At 45.3% G+C, this 18,019-nt stretch overlaps 1 long non-coding RNA gene across 1 annotated transcript; it reads left to right on the top strand.

Moving 5' to 3' along the window:
- Positions 1-1,049: 1,049 nt before the first annotated feature.
- LOC118936768 lies at positions 1,050-16,469 on the top strand. The gene is made up of 3 exons (XR_005034232.1): positions 1,050-1,374; positions 15,884-15,913; positions 16,144-16,469. It is a non-coding gene; the product is annotated as an uncharacterized LOC118936768 (long non-coding RNA).
- Positions 16,470-18,019: the final 1,550 nt, after the last annotated feature.

The following is an 18,019-nucleotide window of genomic DNA, read 5'->3' as shown; positions in this document are numbered from 1 at the left end:
CATTCTAGGGCCATTCCCCCCAGAAATGTCCGGGAACTTGCAGGTGCCTTGATGGAAGAGTGGGGTAACATCCCACAGCAATAACTGTTAAATCTGGTGCAGTCCATGAGGAAATGCACTGCAGTACTTAATGCAGCTGGTGGCCACACCTGATACTGCCTGTTCCTTTTGATTTTGACCCCCTCCCCCCTTTGTTCAGGGACACATTATATATTTCTGTTAGTCACATGTCTGTGGAACTTGTTCAGTTTATGTCTCAGTTGTTGAATCTTGTTATGTTCATACAAATGTTTACGCATGTTAAGTTTGCTGAAAATAAAGGCAGTTGACAGTGAGAGGACGTTTCTTTTTTTGCTGAGTTTAGTTCTTACTGACAGACTGGGTTGGTAGAAGGAGACAGGGGAGGAGAGAGAGATGAGAGAGAGAGAGAGAGAGAGAGATAGGACTTAATGACAGACTGAGTTGGTAGAAGGAGACAGGGGAGGAGGGAGAGAGAGATGAGAGAGAGATATAGGACTTATTGACAGACTGAGTTGGTAGAAGGAGACAGGGGAGGAGGGAGAGAGAGATGAGAGAGAGAGATAGGACTTATTGACAGACTGGGTTGGTAGAAGGAGACAGGGGAGGAGGGAGAGAGAGATGAGAGAGAGAGAGAGAGGACTTAATGACAGACTGAGTTGGTAGAAGGAGACAGGGGATGAGGGAGAGATGAGAGAGAGAGAGATAGGACTTAATGACAGACTGAGTTGGTAGAAGGAGACAGGGGAGGAGGGAGAGATAGACTGACATTTAAATTAGCTGAATATATTTTCATTACTGACTTCTCACCAGTGATGTCATCATAACCAGTAACCTTTTCCTCTCTTGGCCCAGCCCAGCCTGACCCTGACATATAGCATCAGGCCTGTTGAGTTGACTTGGGTAACAGACCTCTAGCTTCTACACCACATCCCCCCTTCTCCTGCTCTAACATGAGACCTCATCAGTACTCATTTTGGGTGCTGGTACTGTTTATATTTAGGTGCTCGAACATTAAGCCAATATTCTATAAGAGGTGAACTCAAGCAGTAGAAAGTTAGAGGTGATATTATAGGACACACTATGTGTAACTTTGCTGCTCTGCCAGCAGTTTCCTGTGGAGTTTTTCTAATGTCAGTGTTTCCTGTATGTAGGTGGGTTTAACTGATCTTATCTGCTTAGTTTGTCACGTCATATAAGTAGGGAAGTAATGAGATAGAAGTCATATAGCCTAGCAGTATTTCTCACTCTTCAGTCCTCTCTTCATGACAGTAGACTTGTTTCGCTCAGTGGAGCCCCAGTTAGAGGCAGATATGATACCTGCAGTGGTACTGATGACCCTGTTGTGGAGCAGAGGTAGGATGCTGTTATAATGATATACACTTGTGACAGTTACTGAGATATGTTTTGATATTGTAAGATATATTATAATTTGCAGGGTTAGTAAAATAACATGCAACTGGAAGCAGACAGTAAAAATGTGTCTCAAAGCAGGACAATGATGTGATCACCTGTAAATGTACTTTACTGTAGTCTAACTGTCCATCTGGGGACAGGCACTAATGTCAGTTAAGTTGTGATGGTGTCATGCGTCTGACTGTTGTATATTCAGTGTGTCAATCATTGATTGTATCTGTCTCTATGTAAATGAATGAGAGTATATATTATGTATTATATATTATATTGGTGTTATGTTAGAGTAGGAGAAGGGAGGGGTGTAGATGATAGAGGTCTATGAGCTGAGTCAAGATCAAAAGGTCCAACCAGACAGCTGGTTGAGAGGGCCCTAGTGGAGCCAGCGGGCTCTCAGTCAGCTGGCTCCACTAGGGCCCTCTCAGTCAGCTGGCTCTACTAGGGCCCTCTCAGTCAGCTGGCTCCACTAAGGCCCTCTCAGTCAGCTGGCTCCACTAGGGCCCTCTCAACCAGCTGGCTCCACTAGGGCCCTCTCAGCCAGCTGGCTCCACTAGGGCCCTCTCAGCCAGCTGGCTCCACTAGGGCCCTCTCAGTCACCTGGCTCCACTAGGGCCCTCTCAACCAGCTGGCTCCACTAGGGTCCTCTTAGTCAGCTGGTGTGTGTAGGAGATTGTGAGATGTGTGTACAAAACATAGAAATACAAATTACATGATTGCACACTGTGTTATTTTACCCAACAGATACGGGAGCTTGTCAATATTATATTTGTTTTCAAATTATTTTGGGGTCTTTGTAATCTGAGGGAAATATGTGTCTCTTATATCGTTGTACATTTGGCAGGAGGTTAGGAAGTACAGCTCAGAATCCAACTAATTTTGTGGGCAGTGGGCACATAGCCTGTCTTCTCTCTGCCTACCTCTCTCAATAGCAAGGCGATGCTCACTGAGTCTGTCAATTGTCCATTTTTTTCTCCGTTTTTTCTCAGTCACGGTGGTCAGATAGTTTACCATCATTTATATATGTTTGGTTATAATTTGTTTGGGCCAGACTGTCTGAGTTCTGTCCTGAGGCTTTGTTGGGTTAGTAGTGGTTTGTGAACTAAGCTTCAGGACCAGCTGGATGAAGGGACTTTTCTCTATGTTCATCTCTTGGTATTTCAGTGCTGCTCTCTTGTTTTTATGTGGTTATAGACATTGAAGACTTGTTTCTGGATATTAATTAGTGATGGATATTAATTAGTGAGGGATATTAATTAGTGATGGATATTAATTAGTGATGGATATTAATTAGTGATGGATATTAATTAGTGATGGGTATTAATTAGTGATGGATATTAATTAGTGATGGATATTAATTAATTATTCTGTCCAACATTATTTGGGTCTTTTTCTAAGAATGTTTATGCAGATAGTACATAACTCAACTCTCTCCCTGACCCCCACCAGTCTAGTACATAACTCAACTCTCTCCCTGACCCCCACCAGTCTAGTACATAACTCAACTCTCTCCCTGACACCCACCAGTCAAGTACATAACTCAACTCTCTCACTGACCCCCACCAGTCTAGTAAATAACTCAACTCTCTCCCTGACCCCCACCAGTCTAGTACATAACTCAACTCTCTCCCTGACCCCCACCAGTCTAGTACATAACTCAACTCTCTCCCTGACCCCCACCAGTCTAGTACATAACTCAACTCTCTCCCTGACCCAAACCAGTCTAGTACATAACTCAACTCTCTCCAACACAATTTCATTCCTACCTTTTGATTTAGTTTTCATCCCAAGGGAAAGGTTTGGAAACACCTGCACATATATTAACACAGAAACATCACAATTCATCTCATATGACCTAGTAGTCCTGTAGAGCTGTTTAACATCCACACAATATACACTACATTACATCCTCCATATAATTAATCTCATATGACCTAGTAGAACTGTAGAGCTCTTTAACATCCACACAATATACACTACATTACATCCTCCATATAATTCATCTCATATGACCTAGTAGAACTGTAGAGCTCTTTAACATCCACACAATATACACTACATTACATCCTCCATATAATTCATCTCATATGACCTTGTAGTCCTGTAGAGCTGTTTAACATCCACACAATATAGCTGGGTCTCCCTGTTCTGTTCCTATATGTCCACTGCCCTGCAGAGCCCCAACCCAACACATCCCACTCAGCTTTAGGGTCTGAGTGAAACATTCATTATTGGTTACAGGTGTGTTAGGTCAAGGCCAGAGTGACAACCCACAGGACAGCAGACCCCCAGGGCAGGACTGAACAACCCAGCAGCTATTGAAAACAGGAAGTGGGCATCTTTTCAATACAGACTCCTTTTGTTGTAGTGTTTTCAATATAAGACATCCAGACCTTATTCAAGTTGTCCAGTAAACCCTTATAAGAGGTAAACTCAGGCAGTAGAAAGTTAGAGGTGATATTATGGTAGACACTATGAAACGTTGCTGCCCTGTGAGCAGTTTCCTGTGGGGGTTTTCAGAACAGATGAGTTTGCTGTTGGTAGCTTGGTTCAACCACTGATCAAAGATAAGTTGCTGAGAAGTTTATCACACATCATTGAAGTAAAGAACTAACAAGATAAAAGTCATACAGACTAGCAGTATGTTCCACTATTCAGTCCTCGCTCCCTGGCCCCCATCAGTCTAGACAATAACTCAACTCTCTCCCTGACCCCCACCAGTCTAGTACATAACTCAACTCTCTCCCCGACCCCCACCAGTCTAGTATATAACTCAACTCTCTCCCCAACCCCCACCAGTCTAGTACATAACTCAACTCTCTCCCCGACCCCCACCAGTCTAGTACATAACTCAACTCTCTCCCCGACCCCCACCAGTCTAGTACATAACTCAACTCTCTCCCCGACCCCCATCAGTCTAGTACATAACTCAACTCCCTCCCCGAACCCCACCATTTTAGTACATAACTCAACTCTCTCTCCAGTCCCCACCAGTCTAGTACATAACTCAACTCTCTCCCTGACCCCCACCAGTCTAGTACATAACTCAACTCTCTCTCCAGTCCCCACCAGTCTAGTACATAACTCAACTCTCTCCCTGACCCCCACCAGTCTAGTACATAACTCAACTCTCCCTGACCCCCACCAGTCTAGTACATAACTCAACTCTCTCCCCGACCCCCACCAGTCTAGTACATAACTCAACTCTCTCCCTGACCCCCACCAGTCTAGTACATAACTCAACTCTCTCCCTGACCCCCACCAGTCTAGCACATAACTCAACTCTCTCCCCGACTCCCACCAGTCTAGTACATAACTCAACTCTCTCCCTGACCCCCACCAGTCTAGTACATAACTCAACTCTCTCCCCAACCCCACCATTTTAGTACATAACTCAACTCTCTCCCCGACCCCCACCAGTCTAGTACATAACTCAACTCTCTCCCCGACCCCCACCAGTCTAGTACATAACTAAACTCTCTCCCTGACCCCCACCAGTCTAGTACATAACTCAACTCTCTCCCTGACCCCCACCAGTCTAGTACATAACTCAACTCTCTCCCTGACCCCCACCAGTCTAGGACATAACCCAACTCTCTCCCCAACCCCCACCAGTCTAGTACATAACTCAACTCTCTCCCTGACCCCCACCAGTCTAGTACATAACTCAACTCCCTCCCCGAACCCCACCATTTTAGTACATAACTCAACTCTCTCTCCAGTCCCCACCAGTCTAGTACATAACTCAACTCTCTCCCTGACCCCCACCAGTCTAGTACATAACTCAACTCTCTCTCCAGTCCCCACCAGTCTAGTACATAACTCAACTCTCTCCCTGACCCCCACCAGTCTAGTACATAACTCAACTCTCCCTGACCCCCACCAGTCTAGTACATAACTCAACTCTCTCCCCGACCCCCACCAGTCTAGTACATAACTCAACTCTCTCCCTGACCCCCACCAGTCTAGTACATAACTCAACTCTCTCCCTGACCCCCACCAGTCTAGTACATAACTCAAATCTCTCCCTGACCCCACCAGTCTAGTACATAACTCAACTCTCTCCCTGACCCCCATCAGTCTAGTACATAACTCAACTCTCTCCCCGACCCCCACCAGTCTAGTACATAACTCAACTCTCTCCCCGACTCCCACCAGTCTAGTACATAACTCAACTCTCTCCCCGACCCCCACCAGTCTACTACATAACTCAACTCTCTCCCCTACTCCCACCAGTCTAGTACATAACTCAACTCTCTCCAACAAAATGTCATTCCTACCTTTTGATTTAGTTTTTATCCCAAGGGAAAGGTTTGGGAACACCTGCACATATATTAACACAGAAACATCACAATTCATCTCATATGACCTAGTAGTAATGTAGAGCTCTTTAACATCCACACAATATAGCTGGGTCTCCCTGTTCTGTCCCTATGTGTCCACTGCCCTGCAGAGCCCCAACCCAACACATCCCACTCAGCTTTAGGGTCTGAGTGAAACATTCATTATTGGTTTCAGGTGTATTAGGTCAAGGCCAGAGTGACAACCCACAGGACAGCAGACCCCCAGGGCAGGACTGAACAACCCAGCAGCTATTGAAAACAGGAAGTGGGCATCTTTTCAATACAGACTCCTTTTGTTGTAGTGTTTTCAATATAAGACATCCAGACCTTATTCAAGTTGTCCAGTAAACCCTTATAAGAGGTGAACTCAGGCAGTAGAAAGTTAGAGGTGATATTATAGCACACACTATATGTGTAACTTTGCTGCTCTGCCAGCAGTTTCCTGTGGAGTTTTTCTAATGTCAGTGTTTCCTGTTGTTATGTGGGTTTAACTGATCTTATCTGCCTAAAAGTTTATCACGTCATAGATGTGACCTGAGTCAAACTCAACAGGCCTGATGCTATATGTCAGGAAGAGAGAGGGAAGGGCAGAGGAGAGAGTAGTGGAGAGAGAGAGAGGAGGGGACAGAGGAGAGATTAGTGGAGAGAGAGAGGAGGGGAGGGGACAGAGGAGAGAGTAGTGGAGAGAGAGAGGAGGGGAGGGGACAGAGGAGAGTAGTGGAGAGAGAGAGGAGGGGAGGGGACAGAGGAGAGGTTAGTGGAGAGAGAGAGGAGGGGAGGGGACAGAGGAGAGAGTAGTGGAGAGAGAGAGGAGGGAAGGGGACAGATGAGAGAGTAGTGGAGAGAGAGAGGAGGGGAGGGGACAGGCCAAGGGAAGTAGGCGTGATGAGGGTGCTGCAGTGACCCCAAAAAAATACAAACATTTAAATTGAAACTTTTATTTTCTGGAAAACCATTTCCCCCCTAGTAGTCCAGTACTGTATCAGGGGTTTGATATAGCCTTCTGTAGGGAGCCAAAAATTAACTTATTTCTATGGGCCTACATCATCATCCTCTGTCATCCTAATCCCTACCTGTAGTCTACCTACCTCTGGTATAATGTATTTCTACCTCTCACTACATCAGTGTTGGTCTGTCTGCATCCTAATCCCTACCTGTAGTCTACCTCCCTCTGGTATAATGTATTTCTACCTCTCACTACATCAGTGTTGCTTGTCCACCTTCCTGAATTAACAGACGACCAGATCAATAATGCTGGCATAACGTCATTAAATATTGCTAAATTATTTATCTATAGTGTGGATGTAGGGCTGTTTTTAGAGTATAATGAGCACCCAGATGCTGCTTATTCAACACAATAATATCAGACAGACCAGCTGGCCCGGGGGGGAAAAAAATGTGTGCTGCCTCTGTGTTGACTACTATGTTGCAATGTGAGTTGTCTTGTTGATACAAAGTGTTTCAGTTTCTCCGGGCCGCCTTGTTCGTTTAAACAACGTTTCAATATTATCAGAGCCACCTTGTTGATGCAATGCTTCAGTATTCACAGAATGCTTCCTTTCCAACATGAAGGGCACTTTTCGGCATTAGCCATATGATCAATGAGGATGACCATGTTGCAAATGTACTGTCCCTTACTGGACGTCCACGAGTTCCGCTGTTCCGGAAAATTCCACCAGATGGAGACTGGCTGCTTATTGCAAATGTACAAAACATCACCAATTTGACATGGCCATTTCTCCTAAATGATAAAGACTTTGAAGATTAATCTCGGTGACCATGGGTTTGGCCAATTGGGCTTTGAGCCGAGGCCTCATCGCTTTTTGAGTTATGGCCCATTTTCTGGGATTAAAGGTAAAAAACAGAGCTAATTTGACCGCTTCACGTCAGAGTACATTACCCTATGGTGTTAGGAAAAAGACAACAAGCCATTTATCTATCGTAATTTACGAGACATCACACAACGTACAATTGATTATGGTTAAAGAAATGTGTTTTTTTTTCAAAAAAGTGACAGAACCTTTTGCGACGTGTTCAGACTAATCCGTTAAGGCGGGTTTCGGAGCTCTACGTGACTTTTGTCCATTTGCAATATGTTTAAACAGTGATAAACCATTACCAAAATGACTTTCTGAAATCAACACCAACGAGCAGAGAGGAAGGAGAGGAACCAGAATCACTCCCCGGCCATTCTGAGTTCATCGGGCCAGTCAATTTTTTCGTGGACAGCCGTGCACCTGGTGATTGGGAAGGGTTTCCAGGATAACATTTTTATAATGGTTTTAAATGCCTTTAGGAGGTTGCAAGGTGTCCACTAGGGAGCACCCCCCATCCGTGCCCATCCAATAGGGGGCGCCCCTAGTAATTTTTGACATTTTTTTAAAAAATCATTAAAGAACGACAGAGTCCCACTTCCCTCATGTCACCATCGAGCAATGGAGAGGAACCACTAGCACTGCCCGGACATCCCGAGTTTATCGGGCCAGTCAATTTTGCATTTCTGCAGTATTTTTGAGCATGTCTAATTCGTGATGGTAAATGCCCATTGAAACATATTGCAAATGGACAGCCGTGCACCTGGTGATTGGAATGGGATATCATTTTGGATGTTTTCAATAAAATAAAATAAAAACAACAGTCCCACTTCTCCCTCATCATACATGACAAATAGACCATCTAGGTTGATTCATGGCTTAACATAGGGCTATATATCATTTGGGCAATATAAATGCCATTTGGACATGGTTCACTGACTTTTGGCTTTGGAAACCAACTTCCTATGATCGTACTTGGCAAATGGACAAAACATCCTGATTTGGCACATTCAATACTTTCATATTGCATTTGTACATTTCTTATGGCATTTGGCAATGGTTCACTGACTTTTGACTTTGACTTTTGACTTCCTATGAAATCATATAGCAAATAGACAAAACATATGCCTTATGGACAATTAAAAAATTATGACAATAAAATATGACAAAAGTATGTTCAAGTACTTATACATGTGTAATTGCCCCCAAAAATCTAAAGAATTTCAAAAAACGGTCCAGATTTTTTAAGGGGGTGATAAGTTTTTGAAAGAAAATTCACATTTTCAGAATTTTACTCTTGGGTCTTGACTTGTGTTACATTTGCAATAAGAAAATGTACAGTGGAGCATCTATTGGATTTTTGCTGTGTTACACTTGGCATTTACAAAATGGCATTTGCAATATGTTTTGAATGAAACAGTGTCCAATTGAGTGGTATTGTACATCGTGTATATGTTTCGTATGGTGCCAATAAGGTCCCATTAATTTTTGTCAATTTCAGGGGGGTGTTCCCTTACTATGGGCCAGACTGCCAACAGGCAGTCCCTCATCAGGGTAACATGTTCTATCCTCGACAGGAAAGGGCATGGTTGGGCCTCCCAGGTCTCCTTGGGTAAGTCGAGGATCCTTCAAGATGGCCTGCCATAGAGCAATTTGAATGGGGAGAACCCAGTGGACGCCTGGGGCAGGGCAAACATTAAGTGGGGCAGATTTTCCCATCTCTGGACACTACTCTTCAACATGCTTTTAATCGTTTTGTTCAGGTATTCGCACAAACCGTCTGCCTACGGGTGGAATATGCTAGTGCGTATCTGTTGAACCTGGTATAACCGACACAAATCCTTCATCAACCAGGACATGAATGGGGTACCCTGGTTGGCTAGGAACTTCTTGGGAAGGCCCACCCGGGAGAACAGCATGAACAATTCCTTGGCGATTCCCATTGACGACATGTTGCGAAGGGGTATGGCCTCTGGGAACTTGGTGGCGTAATCTATGGCAACCAGGATGTACTCGTGTCCTTTGGCGGAATACAGGAGGGGTCCCACGAGGTCCATAGCTCTGCGTTCGAAGGGAGTCTCTATAATGGGGAGTGGAATCAAAGGATTACGCTGGTGTGGCTGTGGGGCCATGCGCTGACATAGATCACACTTCCTACAATACCTGGCCACATCTCGGGTGACACGGGGCCAATAGAACCTCTGCTTGATTCTGTCGATCCTTCTGTCCTGTGCCAGGTGTCCTCATAGGATGTGGGAATGGGCTAGCTGTATGGTCTAGGCACCATAAGTAATTCCTGTTTTCCCACCTTCGTTGCCCGACCCAATACAAGAGGCCCCGCCTAATTGCATAGTAGGGAAGAGAGGACTCACCTGATCTGCCGACATTCCTCCCATTTTTCATCTTTACCTTCCTCATGGCGGGTCTCTATGCTGAGAGGTACCGAACTGTCCCTTGGGGCAGGTCGACCTCGGTAGAGGGGTGTGGAGGTTGTTCCCCATCCCCCGTCGGGGGTGCCCTAGGAGAATCCCTACCATGTTGTAATGATTTTCTTCTTCCTCTGACGAGGAGTATGAAATATCGGACCAATGCGCAGCGTGGTAAGTGTCCATAATGTATTTATTCAACTGAACACAGAATACCAAAAAAACAAGAGAAATAAATGAAAACCGAAACAGTTCTGTATGGAAAACACATACACAGAAAACAACTACCCACAAATCATAGTGGGAACACAGGCTACCTAAGTATGTTTCTCAATCAGAGACAATGATTGACAGCTGCCTCTGATTGGGAACCATAACAGGCCAAAAGCAGAAATACAAAACATAGAACAAAAACATAGAATGCCCACTCCAACTCACGCCCTGACCAACCTAAAATAGAGACATAAAAAAAGGAACTAAGGTCAGGACGTGAAACATGTTCCCTCCTCTGATGGGGCTTCAAATATATTCCTTCTGGTGGCTCCTTCCTTCCTCCATCGTGTATAACCCTTCACAGGTGTCTTCATCAGAGGATTCGGGGGCGCTGGGTCTGTATTTCTTCCTCTGATCCAGACGAGGCTGAGGCAACGTTTCCTTGTAGGGCTACTACCTCAGGCTTGGAATTATTTTTAATTCTCTGCTTTCCTGCCCCCCTGCGGTGGCCCGGCTCTTGGCGTATGATACCGATATCCGTTATTTTCCTTGCCAAAGAAAAACCTTTACCTTTACCGATAACTGATACAAACATTATTAGAGGCCTTTTAAGCATTCTAGTACAGTTAAATATATCATGTCTGGTGGCATATTGTTTTTAATTGTATTTAACCCCTTGTTTTTTGTAACTAAACTCTCTCCATATCTACTTCCATATATGTGTTAAACTGGTACCAGGAGACCTTCAGACGAGTCTTGTAAAGCTTGTGGACGTCCTAGATCAAAACAACCTGTATGTCTTCCTGAGAGACTCACCTTTTCATAGTGGGGTCATGTTAGTGTGTCCTAGATCACAACAACCTGTATGTGTTCCTGAGAGACTCACCTTTCCATAGTGGGGTCATGTTAGTGTGTCCTAGATCACAACAACCTGTCTGTGTTCCTGAGAGACTCACCTTTCCATAGTGGGGTCATGTTAGTGTGTCCTAGATCACAACAACCTGTATGTGTTCCTGAGAGACTCACCTTTCCATAGTGGGGTCATGTTAGTGTGTCCTAGATCACAACAACCTGTATGTGTTCCTGAGAGACTCACCTTTCCATAGTGGGGTCATGTTAGTGTGTCCTAGATCACAACAACCTGTATGTGTTCCTGAGAGACTCACCTTTCCATAGTGGGGTCATGTTAGTGTGTCCTAGATCACAACAACCTGTATGTGTTCCTGAGAGACTCACCTTTCCATAGTGGGGTCATGTTAGTGTGTCCTAGATCACAACAACCTGTATGTGTTCCTGAGAGACTCACCTTTCCATAGTGGGGTTGTGTTAGTGTGTCCTAGATCACAACAACCTGTATGTGTTCCTGAGAGACTCACCTTTCCATAGTGGGGTCACGTTAGTGTGTCGTCCAAACGGTTCTGACACTACAGACAGAAGTTGACAGATGGACTGTATGACCTCAGACGATGCTTATGGGGTCGTAGGACAAAACGGAGAACATCATCGTGTTCCTGAGTCTCATCTTTCCATCGTTTACAGGCCAAACTGATCCGACGTTACAGATTTCCACACGTTCGCAGAAATTGTAGGCGAAGGGTTCAATTGTAAATGAAAAGAGCATCTGCCAGACATGGATTGTGTGTGAGGGGTACAGAGATGTGGTAGTCATATAATAATCATGCTGTGGTCTACATTTTGTTCATCATCAAGCAGACCAGATCATTAGAGATGGTGGAAGAGCCTGTTAGGCTGTTTTAAAATGGAAGAATATCATTTATATACTGTAGCATGAGACTAATACCTCAATATACATTTTAACAGGATTTGAGTGACGTTTTCTCAATTGTTTTATAATAAATATATTTAATAAATTTTCACTGAGACGTCATGGCGTGTCCATCAATTTAAATCCCAACTTGTAATGAAAGTATGAATAATAAAACATCCACAACGTATTGGACAGAACTATGAGGTCTAAAGGTTTGGCTTTCCAAGACATTCTGTTCATCTGCAAGCAGACCTGATGATTATAGATGGTGGGAGAGCCTGTTATTTAAAATGGAAGAATATAATTTTGTGTCTAGGGAGCAGTATTTTTGGAAAAATAACGTTCCCTTAGTAAACAGGATATTTTGTCAGGACAAGATGCTAGAATATGCATATAATTGACAGATTAGGATAGAAAACACTCTAAAGTTTCCAAAACTGTCAAAATATTGTCTGTGAGTATAACAGAACTGATGTTGCAGGCGAAAGCCTGAGATAAATCCAATCCGGAAGTACCCCATGTTTTGAAAGCTCTGCGTTCCAATGAGTCCCTATTGAGCAGTGAAAGGGCTATCAACCAGATTACTCTTTCTCCGTATTCCCCAAGGTGTCTACAGCATTGTGACGTAGTTTTACGCATTTATGTTGAAGAATACCCGTAAGCGGCTACATTGCGCAACTGGTCACCTGATGACTCCCAGAGTGATTCTCGAGCTACAGAGGTAGCCATTATTCCAATCGGTCCTACAAAAAAAGAATTGTCTCGGTTGATATATTGTCGAATAGATGTTTGAAAAGCACCTTGAGGATTGATTATAAACAATGTTTGCCATGTTTCTGTCGATATTATGGCGCTAATTTGGAATATTTTTAGGAGTTTTCGTGACTGCAATTTCCGGGAGATTTCTCAGCCAAATGTGAAGAACAAACGGAGCTATTTCGCCTACAAAAATAATATTTTTGGAAAAAAGGAACATTGGCTATCTAACTGGGAGTCTCGTGAGTGAAAACATCCGAAGCTCATCAAAGGTAATGGGGCAGAAGAGGAAAAGAGGAGAAGAGAGGGGCAGAAGAGGAGAAGAGAGGGGCAGAAGAGGAGATGGGGAGAAGGGGAGAGGGAAGAAGAGGAGAGGGAGAGGGAAGGGGAAGGGGGAGAAGAGGAGAGGGAAGGGGGAGAAGAGGAGAGGGAAGGGAAGGAGGAGAAGAAGAGAGGGAAGGGGGAGAAGAGGAGAGGGAGAGGGAAGGGGGACAAGAGGAGATGGAAGGGGGAGAAGAGGAGAGGGATGGGAAGGAGGAGAAGAGGAGAGGGAATGGGGAGAAGAGGAGAGGGAGAGGGAAGGGGGAGAAGAGTGGAGGGGGAGGAGGAGGAGAGGGTAGAAGAGAGGGGGACAAGAGAAGAGGGGGAAGGAACAGGAAGAAGAGGAGAGGAGAGGGGGAGAAGAGAGGGGTGAGGAGGAGAAGAAATGGGCAGAAGAGGAGAAGAGAGGGGCAGAAGAGGAGATGGGTGAGAAGGGGAGAGGGGAGAAGAGGAGAGGGAAGGGGGAGAAGAGGAGAGGGAAGGGGGAGAAGAGGAGAGGGAAGGGAAGGGAGAAGGGGAGAGGGAAGAAGAGGAGAGGGAAGGGGGAGAAGAGGAGAGGGAAGGGAAGGGGGAGAAGAGGAGAGGGAGAGGGAGAGGGAAGGGGGAGAAGAGGAGAGGGAAGGGGGAGGAGAGGGAAGGGAAGGGGGAGAAGAGGAGAGGGAAGGGGGAGAAGGGGAGAGGGAGAGGGAAGGGGGAGAAGAGAAGAGGGGGAAGGAACAGGAAAAAGAGGAGAGGAGAGGGGGAGAAGAGAGGGGGAAGATTGGAGAGGAGGGATTATAGGATAGGGGGAGAAGAGGAAGAGGAGAGTGGGGAGGTGGGAGAAGAGGAGAGGAAAGGGGAGAAGAGAGGGGGAGAAGAGAAGAGGGGGGAGAAGAGAGAAAGAGGAGAGGGGACGGGGGAGGACAGGAGAGGGGGAGAAGTGATTAAGGGAGAAGAGAAGAGGGGAAAGAGAGGGGAGAATAGGAAAGGGGGAGAAGAGAGTGAGAGACGGGGGGAGAAGAGGAGAGGAGATGGGGAAAAGAGAGAGGGAGAAGGGAAGAGGGGGAGAAGAGGAGAGGAGATGGGGAAAAGAGAGAGGGAGAAGGGAAGAGGGGGAGAAGGGAAGAGGGGGAGAAGAGGAGAGGAGATGGGGAAAAGAGAGAGGGAGAAGGGAAGAGGGGGAGAAGGGAAGAGGGGGAGAAGAGGAGAGGAGATGGGGAAAAGAGAGAGGGAGAAGGAAAGAGGGGGAGAAGGGAAAAGGGGAGAAGAAAAGAAGAAAGGGGAGGAGAGGAGAGAGAGCGAGAGGAGAAGACAGGTGGAGAAGAGCAGACTATGGGGGCATAAGAGGAGAAGAGAGGGGGAGAAGAGAGGAGGAGGGAGAAGAGGAGAGGAGAGGAGAAGGGGAGAGATGTTGAGAAGAGGAAAGGGGAAGAGAAGAGAGTTGAGAAAAGGAGAGGAGGCGAGGTAGATGAGAAGAGAGGGGGGAGAAGAGGAGAGGGAGAAGTGGAGAAGAGAGGGGGAGAAGCTGACATTGTGGAGAGGAGAGGGAGAGTAGAAGTGGGAGAGGAGAGGAGTGGGGGGATGAGCGGAGATGGGGTAGGAGAGGGGGAGAAGAGGAGAAGAGAGGGGGAGAAGAGGAGAAGATAGAGAATTAGAGAGGGGCGAGAAGAGAAGAGAGGGGGGGATTGGAGGAGAGCGGAAGTGGAAGAAGAGATGTGGGAGGGGGAGGAAAGGAGGGGGTGAAGAGGAAAGGGTGAGGAGAAGCGAGCTGAGTGTAGAGAAAAGGAGAAGGAGAGGAGAGGGGGAGAAGAGGAGAAGAGAGAAGAGGAGAGGGGGGGAAAGAGAACAGGGGAGGGGAGTAGGGGAGAGGGGGGACAAGAGGGGGACAGGGGGAGGAGAATTGAGGGGGAGAATAGTAAGTGAGAAGTGGAGAGGATGGAGAAGCGGAGAGGGTGGAGAAGAGGAGTTGGGGGAAATCAAATCAAATCAAATTTGACCATCTGACTTGGAAAAGTGGCATCCTATGATGTTGCATGTTGAAAGTCACTGATCTTTTCATTAAGGCCATTCTACTGCCAATGTTTGTCTATGGAGATTGCATGGCTGAGGGCTTGATTTTATACATCAAATCCAATCAAATCAAATCAAATTTATTTATATAGCCCTTCGTACATCAGCTGATATCTCAAAGTGCTGTACAGAAACCCAGCCTAAAACCCCAAAACAGCAAGCAATGCAGGTGTAGAAGCACGGTGGCTAGGAAAAACTCCCTAGGAAGGCCAAATACATCTGTCAGGAAGGGGTGTGGCTGAAATGGAGTCCACTAATCAATCACATTTATTTATTTACTTCTTATATCAGCTGATGTCACAAAGTGCTGTACAGAAACCTAGAACCCAAGATGTTCAAACGTTCATAGACGACCAGCAGGGTCAAATAATAATAATCACAGTGGTTGTTGAGGGTGCAACAGGTCAGCACCTCAGGAGTAAATGTCAGTTGTCTTTTCATAGCCGATCCTTCAGAGTATCTCTACCGCTCCTGCTGTCTCTAGAGAGTTGAAAACAGCAGGTCTGGGACAGGAAGCACGTCCGGTGAACAGGTCAGGGTTCCAGAGCCGCAGGTAGAAAATTATATATAGTGTATGTACACATGGGTGTTGTTGCACCATACCAACGATAAGCCTGTCTTCCCCATCACATCATGAAAGGTAATGTTGATGTTCATTTAACCTCTGTCTCTCTCTTCCTCTGACTCCTCTCTTTCTCCTTTGTTTCTCTCTCTCTCTCTGTCTCTGTCTCTCTCTTTCTCCTCTGTCTCTCTCTTTCTCCTCAGATCTCCAGGCTCAAAGCGTCAGTCCACCAGGTAGGTAGAGTATAAATCTACAGTGATTATAGCAGTTCAATATTAGTCAACTTTATTACCTACATGGAGAAATTCATTTGTCCATACAAACCATTCTAAAACCCAATAACAATTAGTGTTTTATGGAACTACTAATACTTGTCAACCACAAAGCATTACTGCTGTTAGAATAACACAATCACTGTCATCATCTGTCCTCACCACTGTGTTTTCCTCTCTGCTGTTTACAGCTGAAGACTCAGTCAGACTGGTGGATGGGACCACTTCCTGTTCTGGGACAGTGGAAGTCTTCTACAGAGGAGAGTGGACAGGTGTATGTTTTAGGTGGTGGGGAATGAGGAGAGATGTTAAGGTTGTGTGTAGAGAGCTGGACTGTGGGAATCCTGTATCTGTATCTAGAGGACCTCTGATTGAAGATGGAAGAAGAGGAGTCAGACTATTTAGTATTTGTAGTGGAGATGAGTCTTCTATTAGATGGTGTAAAATCATAGGAGGACCTGGTGTCTGTGATGGTGGATATTATCATCATGTGACCTGTTCAGGCAAGAGACTGGTCATATTGAGAGATTTATTTATACATTATACAATATTACCATGTATCATGTTTTATGTGTTTTTATTTCATTTAAATAGAGGGAGAGATGTCAGATGTATTTAAACATTATATTTGTGTTTGTCATATTGGTTCATGGGAGATGTTCATGGGCAGATCATTGTAGTTCAGATGGTACTGAAGTGAAGCTGCCTGATGGATGTCCAGCTGTTTATTTTCTATAAAGTGAAGTGAACTTATTCCTGTCTCCTGCCTGCATTATTCCCAACCTGATCCTGAGTGACTAAGAACCCATTTCTACCTCTTACAGTATCAAACATAGCAAACTACAATCTTTTATCCAACATATTTGTGTTTAGTCCTTGACAGTGTCATCAACAAAACTGATTGAATGTTCAACCAACTCTTTTTCTCCAGAGTCTGTGCGGCTTGTGGATGGAGCTGGTCTCTGCTCTGGGAGAGTGGAGGTGAAGTCCAATCAGTCCTGGGCCTCAGTGTGTGAAGCTGACTTTGACCGGCAGGATGCAGAGGTAGTCTGTAGGGATGTTGGCTGTGGAGCTCCTGCATCTCTACAGGGGGGGCTCTATGGAGAAGGTGAGGGTCAGACCTGGGATAAAGAGTTCCAGTGTAAAGGCAATGAGTCCCTTCTCCTGGACTGTGACACCTCAGACAGAGAGAACAACACCTGCCTACCTGGTAATGCTGTTGGACTCACCTGCTCAGGTAAGAAACAGTTTGTCACTCAATCAGCATTGTTTTTCACCTGGAGTGAAGAATATGAGAGACAATATAGGTGTGTTTCAGTGAGAAAATAGTAAGATTACTGTCTCTCTCTTTTCTTTTCTCAGAGCCTGATGATGTGAGGCTGGTGGGAGGAGGCAGTCGCTGTGCTGGTGTAGTTGAGCGGTACGACCAGGGAGAGTGGAGGATTGTGGGAGCTGACTGGAACAAGGAGAATGTAGCTGCAGTAGTGTGTAGACAGCTGGGTTGTGGCTCCACTGTTTCAGTACCACCTGGAAACACCACTAGAGGGTTTGGAGTTTACTGTTCTGGGTCTGAGTCTTCACTGAGGGAGTGTTCCAGAAGTTATGATCTCCTTCCTGGACTCACAGTGATCTGCTCAGGTATTAACAAGATACACTATATGGCCAAAAGTAAGTGGACATTAGTTTATTTGGCTATTTCAGCCACAGGTGTATAAAATCAAGCACACAACCATGCAATCTGCATATACAAACACATAGACAAACACAGTCAGTAAAATGTCCTTAATGAAGATCTCAGTGACTTTCAAAGTGGCACATCTAGGAGCAACAACGGCTCAGCCGTGAAGTGGAAGGTCAAACAATCTCACAGAACGGACCTCTGAGTGTTGAAGTGCTTGGAGTGTAAGAATTGTCTGTCCTCGAATGAAAAACTCACTGCTGAGTTCCACATACTTTAGTCCATGTATTATATCTCCTTCCTGGACTCACAGTGATCTGCTCAGGAAATATCAAGATATTATAATTATATTCAACTGATTTCCTTCATTCATACAACTTCCTCTGCAC

This window comes from Oncorhynchus mykiss, chromosome 10 (assembly GCF_013265735.2).
Source record: "Oncorhynchus mykiss isolate Arlee chromosome 10, USDA_OmykA_1.1, whole genome shotgun sequence".
NCBI classification, from domain to species: domain Eukaryota; kingdom Metazoa; phylum Chordata; class Actinopteri; order Salmoniformes; family Salmonidae; genus Oncorhynchus; species Oncorhynchus mykiss.
This window is presented reverse-complemented; position numbering and strand designations above follow the sequence as displayed.